The sequence below is a fragment of the Chinchilla lanigera genome, unplaced genomic scaffold, assembly GCF_000276665.1.
Source record: "Chinchilla lanigera isolate Chin_1 unplaced genomic scaffold, ChiLan1.0 scaffold00020, whole genome shotgun sequence".
NCBI classification, from domain to species: domain Eukaryota; kingdom Metazoa; phylum Chordata; class Mammalia; order Rodentia; family Chinchillidae; genus Chinchilla; species Chinchilla lanigera.
Window position 1 is genome coordinate 22,306,034 of NW_004955421.1, and position 6,375 is coordinate 22,312,408.

Below are 6,375 nucleotides of genomic sequence, written 5' to 3' on the forward strand. Positions count from 1 at the left end.
TGTCACCATGATGTTTTTCAGACCTAAACAGACACCACCCCAGATAACCACCAAGAACCTATCCATGCAGTTCGCACAGGTCTAGGTTAGGTAGCAAGCCTTCTCTTTTCTGGGACTTTTTAATTTGGGTAGTTGGAAGCATTACCTGTGAAAGAACTAAACAGACAGAAACTCTGGGGATACATTTGGGTTCAGCCATTGTGCAGGTGTGGGCAGGGGAGGAAACTGATGTTCCTCAGGGCAGGCACCATCCCCACCTTGCCCCTTTTATGTCTGAGCAACCAGCCCAGGCTTGACCTAGTATGCTGAGAATACACTGAACTCTTCTTAAGTGAATGATAGTTTCATAAGAGGACACAACCAATTTAACTATCAGGTGGATTCATCTGAACCTCTAAATTCTTAATCTTATTCCAGCCTCTACGGCACATCTTTAATTGGAATATCTGAAGACTTTCATATTCTTCATTTCTGCTCGGCAGTGTTAGAGCCACTAGATGACCAGAATCTCCACTGGCAGTCACTCAGCAGCAGAATGCGAACTAAACACCTCTGCAAGCCTCATCTGCACCTCCTCTTAGCATTCCAGATACCCCGGGCTCCCTGGATCGCTGAGCAGGACAAACGGTGAATGTCCAAGCCTTGTAGCATCAGGTCTGTTGTTGGTGTGCCAGGTCCACGCAGTCCTCTGTGCGTGCTATCTGTATGCAGTGTGATTAAAAAAATACAGTGAATATTTAAATCAAAATTGTATTACAGTAAAAGATACATTGCCATTAGGCCCCCTCAAAATACTCTTCCTTGCTTTGAATACATCTAACATCTTTCTTGTCACTTTCTGAGGCAGTTCTGGAAGTCCTTTTTCATGTCTTTTCGTGGCTGCCTCAGTGTCCTGAATTGATTCAAAATGTTTATGGCAATTTTCCATCAAATAAAAACATTGTGGTGTGTCCCCGTCCACTGTGGTCCTCGTGCATTGTGGACCTCGTCCACTGGGACATGTCCATGATGCCACAATGTTGTGCCACCGTGCAACTTCTGGCCCTTCCCCAAAGTAAACTGACCAGGAAACATAAATGTTTTGAACCGATTCAGGATGTTAAGAGAACTGTGACAATACCACTAAATACACTCATCAAAGAGAACTCCCAGAACGGCTTCAGAAAGTGGCAAGAACAGTGGGTGTTCAAAGTGAGGGGGAGTTTTCTGAGAAGGACTAATGGCAATGTGTCTCGTACTGTAATAATTTCTTATTTAAACAGTCACTGTATGTTTTGATCCTACTTGTATCTCTGCACGTGCGTCTAATAAGAGTTGTTGGAGGGCAGCTTATATGCCATGAAGAATGAATGCCTAATTTTTCTGTGCCCCGCTAGCATTCAGACCTGTGTGCAGCTGTCCAGGCCAGTATCTCCAAAAAGGAAAGACAAGATAGGTCTGAAAGCCCCATCTTCCTCCCTCAGCCTCGACACTTGACAACTGGGAAGAGTCAGAAGGAAAAACTGGAAAGACTCTTGTATCTCTAGGTAATTCCTTCTCTTGACCGTCTTATATAAATCCAGGAAAGACCAAGGAGAAAGAAAGTCTACCATGTTTCCAGAGGAGATCAGAAAGATGAAAGCGATGGATTTTCCACCTTCTCTAGCCAGACTGCTAACCCCCTTCTCATCTCACATTCCTACCCTGCAAGGTTACTACAGGTAACTTCCTTGTCCTTCTTTTTCCTTCTCTCTTTCTGCTACTCTCTGCCCTCATTGATTCCTCACCACTGATTCACTCACCATTTAAGAACCTATTCTGTGCTCAATGTGTGCTAAGCCCTGAGGATACAAAGATGAGTAAGCCATTTCTTAGCTCTCGAGGTAAAAGCTGAGGCCCAGCTAAGAACTAAAAGCTTGGCTTCGAGTCACTTTGAAAGTCGGTGGGCAGGGCGGAAGGGAAGCTGAATGGAGAAGCTGAGTTCATGTCTACTTTTTTTCACACATAAACAGTCCAAAGAGTTGGCCAGGCCCAGAAAATCTTTGCTGCTTTGGGCCTTACCTGGAAACCCGAAGGCATATCTAGATAAGAGGTATCAACGTCCCTAAACACTGCTTTGTTAAAATTGTGTTTGCAACTTCTTTTCCTGACCTGGTCTTCACCAGCCACAAATTACTGGTCACCCAGAAGCAACTATCTCAGCATCGGATCTCCGCATAAGACATGGCTTATGGTGTGGCTGATCTTGCACAGCCAGACTTGCTAAAATCACCAAAATTATACAGAGATTGGCCTGGAAAGGTCTGACACCTTATACAGAAGCTTGGAAGGAATGAAGTTGAGTTCTGAGATGTTTCTGAATCCAATCTAACTCAGTCCTAGCATTTTTGTTCACTCCTTATTAAAGTCCACAAGCCAAACAATCTCAAGGGGTAATGTTTAGAGTCATGAAGCAGAGAGGTTTGTACTCACATTCTTCTTGATTCTGGTAGTTTTTCCATTAGCCAAGGGAAATTTTTCTGTCTTGGCAGCAAAGGTCTTTCTCAGGGTTTTTGTTTACTTGTTTATTTGATGGGAGAAGGAAGCAACAAAGTAGGGTGTGTTAGGCAGTTTTCCATCACTACTATGATACCTCAGATAATGAACTTATAAAAAGAAAAGATTTATTTGAACTCCTAAGTTCTTAGTCTTGTTCGCAATTATGAAGGTGCCGGTCCATGGTGGATTGCTCTGGTTGCTTTGAGTCTGTAGCAAGGCAGCACATCAAGGTGGGAAAATGTGGTGGAGGAAAATTTCTCAGCTCACAGCCATGAAATGAAAGAGAAGAGGAGAGGGTGGAGTCGTATGATCCCCTTCGAGGGCATAGCTCCAGTGCCCAAAAACTTCCCATTTGCCCCACCTCTTAAAGGTTCTACCTCCCAAATAGCACCACAATGGGGATTAAGTCTTTAGTACCTAGGCCAACTGGAGGTATCAAAGATCCAAACTACGGCAATGGGACTGTTGACTTTTCACTCATTTACAGTCCTAGAGTCCAAAACATAAGCATGTATGAGGGGCCTAATAAGCTGGGAGACGGGCCAACTCCTTACCCTGCTAATAAGGAAACACAATGCAAACAAGTGGGCAGTCCACAGGCAAAGCCGTGTCTATAAGCCAGGCCAGCACCACAAGGTTTGTCTTTCTAGGCCCCAGAGCAACATTCCTCGGCCATTCACAGTATCTCCACTGGGAAACGGTTCTGGGCCTGATAACCCTCCAGCCCTTTATTCCACTTCTCTCTTCCAGGCTGCAGGCAGAATGTGTTAAATCTCCCGCTTAGGTTGCTATAGAGAGCCCTTCCCAGTCCTCACCATGGCCCAGGAAGTTTGTATTTGTAATCCCATGAAGTTATTGGAATTCTAATGAGTTAATTCCAATCTACCACTTCCAGTGCAACCCATGGCAAGAATAAAGATACTAAGGCATATTTGTAGTAATGGGGAGCCAAGGGGTCCTAAGTCCAGCCACAATGACGGCCATCCGGAACAAAGCCCTCAATCCAAGGCTGAACCCAGGTTTTATTCATTCAAGAAGAAGGGAGTGGCTTGAGGATGAGTGACTGTGAGAACTGTGAGAAGTAGGTGAGCGCCATGAGCTGGGCTAGGTAGGAGGCCTGAAATCACCTCCGCAAATGCAGAGAGAAGGCTATGCAGAAAGAGTAATCTGCATAACACAATTGAGATAGCATTGAATGTTTTGGGGTCGGTGCTTCAGCTCTGACGTGCAATCTTTGAAGCCCCAGGATGTCATAGCCTCTATCCCAAGGCTGGATCCCAGCCAACAGTGTGGAGCATGGGCTCACACAGCCCGCTTCATCCCGGGCTCACTCAAGGGAGCAATGGGGTCTAGGGAAACACGCCTGCCCTCTCCAAAGATTACCATCAGCACCTCGGCTGCACTGATATGCATTGCTTAGAGCCAATTGAAGGGATAAGGAAAAGTCCTAGCGAGCTCTGTACATATCAGTACCTGGAAATAGGGTCAGGCTCAGCAAAAATGGAGGCAATTGCTCCTCTTCCAAGGACAGTCGCCTAGGTGGTCCTCCACACATTGTGACCACATAATTTCCTCCTTGTTATACTCCAAGTGAACCCCAGTTTCTGTGAAGTATTGGAGGCTAGAGGAGAGGGATGTGTTGCCCCACCCATCTGAGTGTTTAGACAGACATCCCTGGGGACAAAAGAAGGATGCAGGTCCAACGAGTACCAATGCCATGAGGCATTCATCCCTCATAGGTAAACAAAAACCTCCACAGTCTTTCAGAAGCCTCACTTATCCTCAAATTCATCAACTTCAAAACTGTTGCTTGTGTTATGGTGGCAGGAGAGGGAACTTATTACAGCCTTTAACCTAAAGCACGGGGACCACTTCGTGGAAGGTTTTTCAGGAAATGGAGGCCTGCCAGGAGCCCGGAGTTTGGATGTGTTTAGCTCTGCGCACTGGTCTTGATAGTCATGGAACAGTCCAGAAATACCTGACCCACCCTAAAGTCAGTATTTTGTTTAGGTGTGTTTTGTACCCACTCATCACCAGCCCTGTGGTTTTCAGCTGCCTCCTCCCTGCCCCTGTTCCACTAGGTTCCTCTTTCCCCGGAGGAGTCTGCCGCCTGAGGCCAAAATAAACACCGTGGTAGGAACAGAAGAGGACTTTTCCAAGGGAGTGGCTGATGGCGCCTTTTTCTCTGTAGTGCTCGGTCTCCACCTGTAATTTAACTACACACCCGGCTGGGCCAAGGGCTTCTCTCCAACTCACAGCCACTAAGATTCTCGAGTTTCTTTAGATTGGCACCAAAAAGATTGAGATGTGGCAGCACTGGAAAATGTCGTATTCTTTCTTGTATCTCAGACTGCAGAGCTCCACAATGAGCAGAGACATAGAAAAACTGATTTCTTCCCATTTCCCAGCCATGCCAAATGTAGGGTTCTCTGCCTGGCAGCCTTGGAAGCCAGGAAAAGTGATCAACAGAGACTAATTTGGGTACATTAACCACGCAGAGGTCGAGGATGGTCTTCGGTTTGGGTAAAAGTGCTGCTTTCATAATATCTGTGAAAGATACAGTGCTGGAGTTTTACAGACCTCAGATTAAACAACCAGAGCTCAGATTCAAACAGTGCTCTCCTATAATAACCCAATGCAAACTACAGAATCTTCATTGTGTTAATAAATACTTATCATCCTGGACTGAGATTCAAGTAGGACCCTGATTACAAGAAGTTTTTGTTCTTCTTGGTTGTGGTATTTTAGCTATATCTTCCTGTCTGGTTAACATTTAGTCTGAATGCCTCTTCTGTTTTTCCAAAGTTCTTAGATGAGTTCCTCAACGCATTAGGTCACTTATTCTAGTGTCATTCAGTGACCATAGTCTCCAGGTTTTATCCTGATTCTATCATCTTAAATATGCCTATTTTCTCTCAAAAACATGAACTTCTGTGCTTAAAAAAAGCTTAGGTTTCCTTACAAGTTATTTTGCATTGATGTAGAAAGACTTTGAAGCCTAACCCAAACTTTTAGGAAGAAATCACATTTTTCCCCCAAAGCAGTAATGATTAAACAACAACATTTAAAAAAAAAAAAAAAAAAAACCTACTTACCAAGATACTGTAATAGTTAAACTGGTTTTCCTAGACTCGGCACTGAAGTGAAGTTCATTAAATAGTAGTTAATTCTGTAACAACTGTAGGCAATCCTGTGCTAAGCAAGTTTTTACATTATTTTATTTTATTCTCCCAACGGCTTCTGTATTTTTTTATTGCATCACTGTGGACGGAACCCACATTCTTGCACATACTAGACATTTATTCTACCACTTGAGACAGGAAGGTAGGACCTGGCTAAAACTGGCTGGGAAAAGAGGTGCAACAAGACACCAGAATGCATGGGCAGAACAGTCCCCAAATCCCTGCAAGTGGATTTCTTGTGAAAATGCAAGCGAGTGTTCAATAGGACGGCCTCGACCTGTCATCAGCCTTGATGGGGGAGATACAAAAAGGATGGTCCGCACTCACTTTTGGCCACTGTGTTCACTCTTGCGTGGTGGCACATCGTCCTGCTATAAACTGTCCTTCCTTTCTGGCTTCTACTTGGCTCACACTCGCTCTGCTGAGTGTGTTTCTTTTTTCTTATATTTCATAAAACTTTGTTATTGTTTGTGTTTATTTGACCAATTCTTTGTTCATGTGAGAAAGACCCTACAACCAGGGATGGTGGTGTGCACCTGTAATCGCAGCACTCAGGGGGAGGCTGAGGCAGGAGGATCGTTGCAAGTTCAAGACCAGCCTGGGCTACAAAGGGAGCTCAAGGCCAGCCTGAACTGCATAGCAAGACCCTGTCTCAAAAAGACAAAGATGAAAGAAA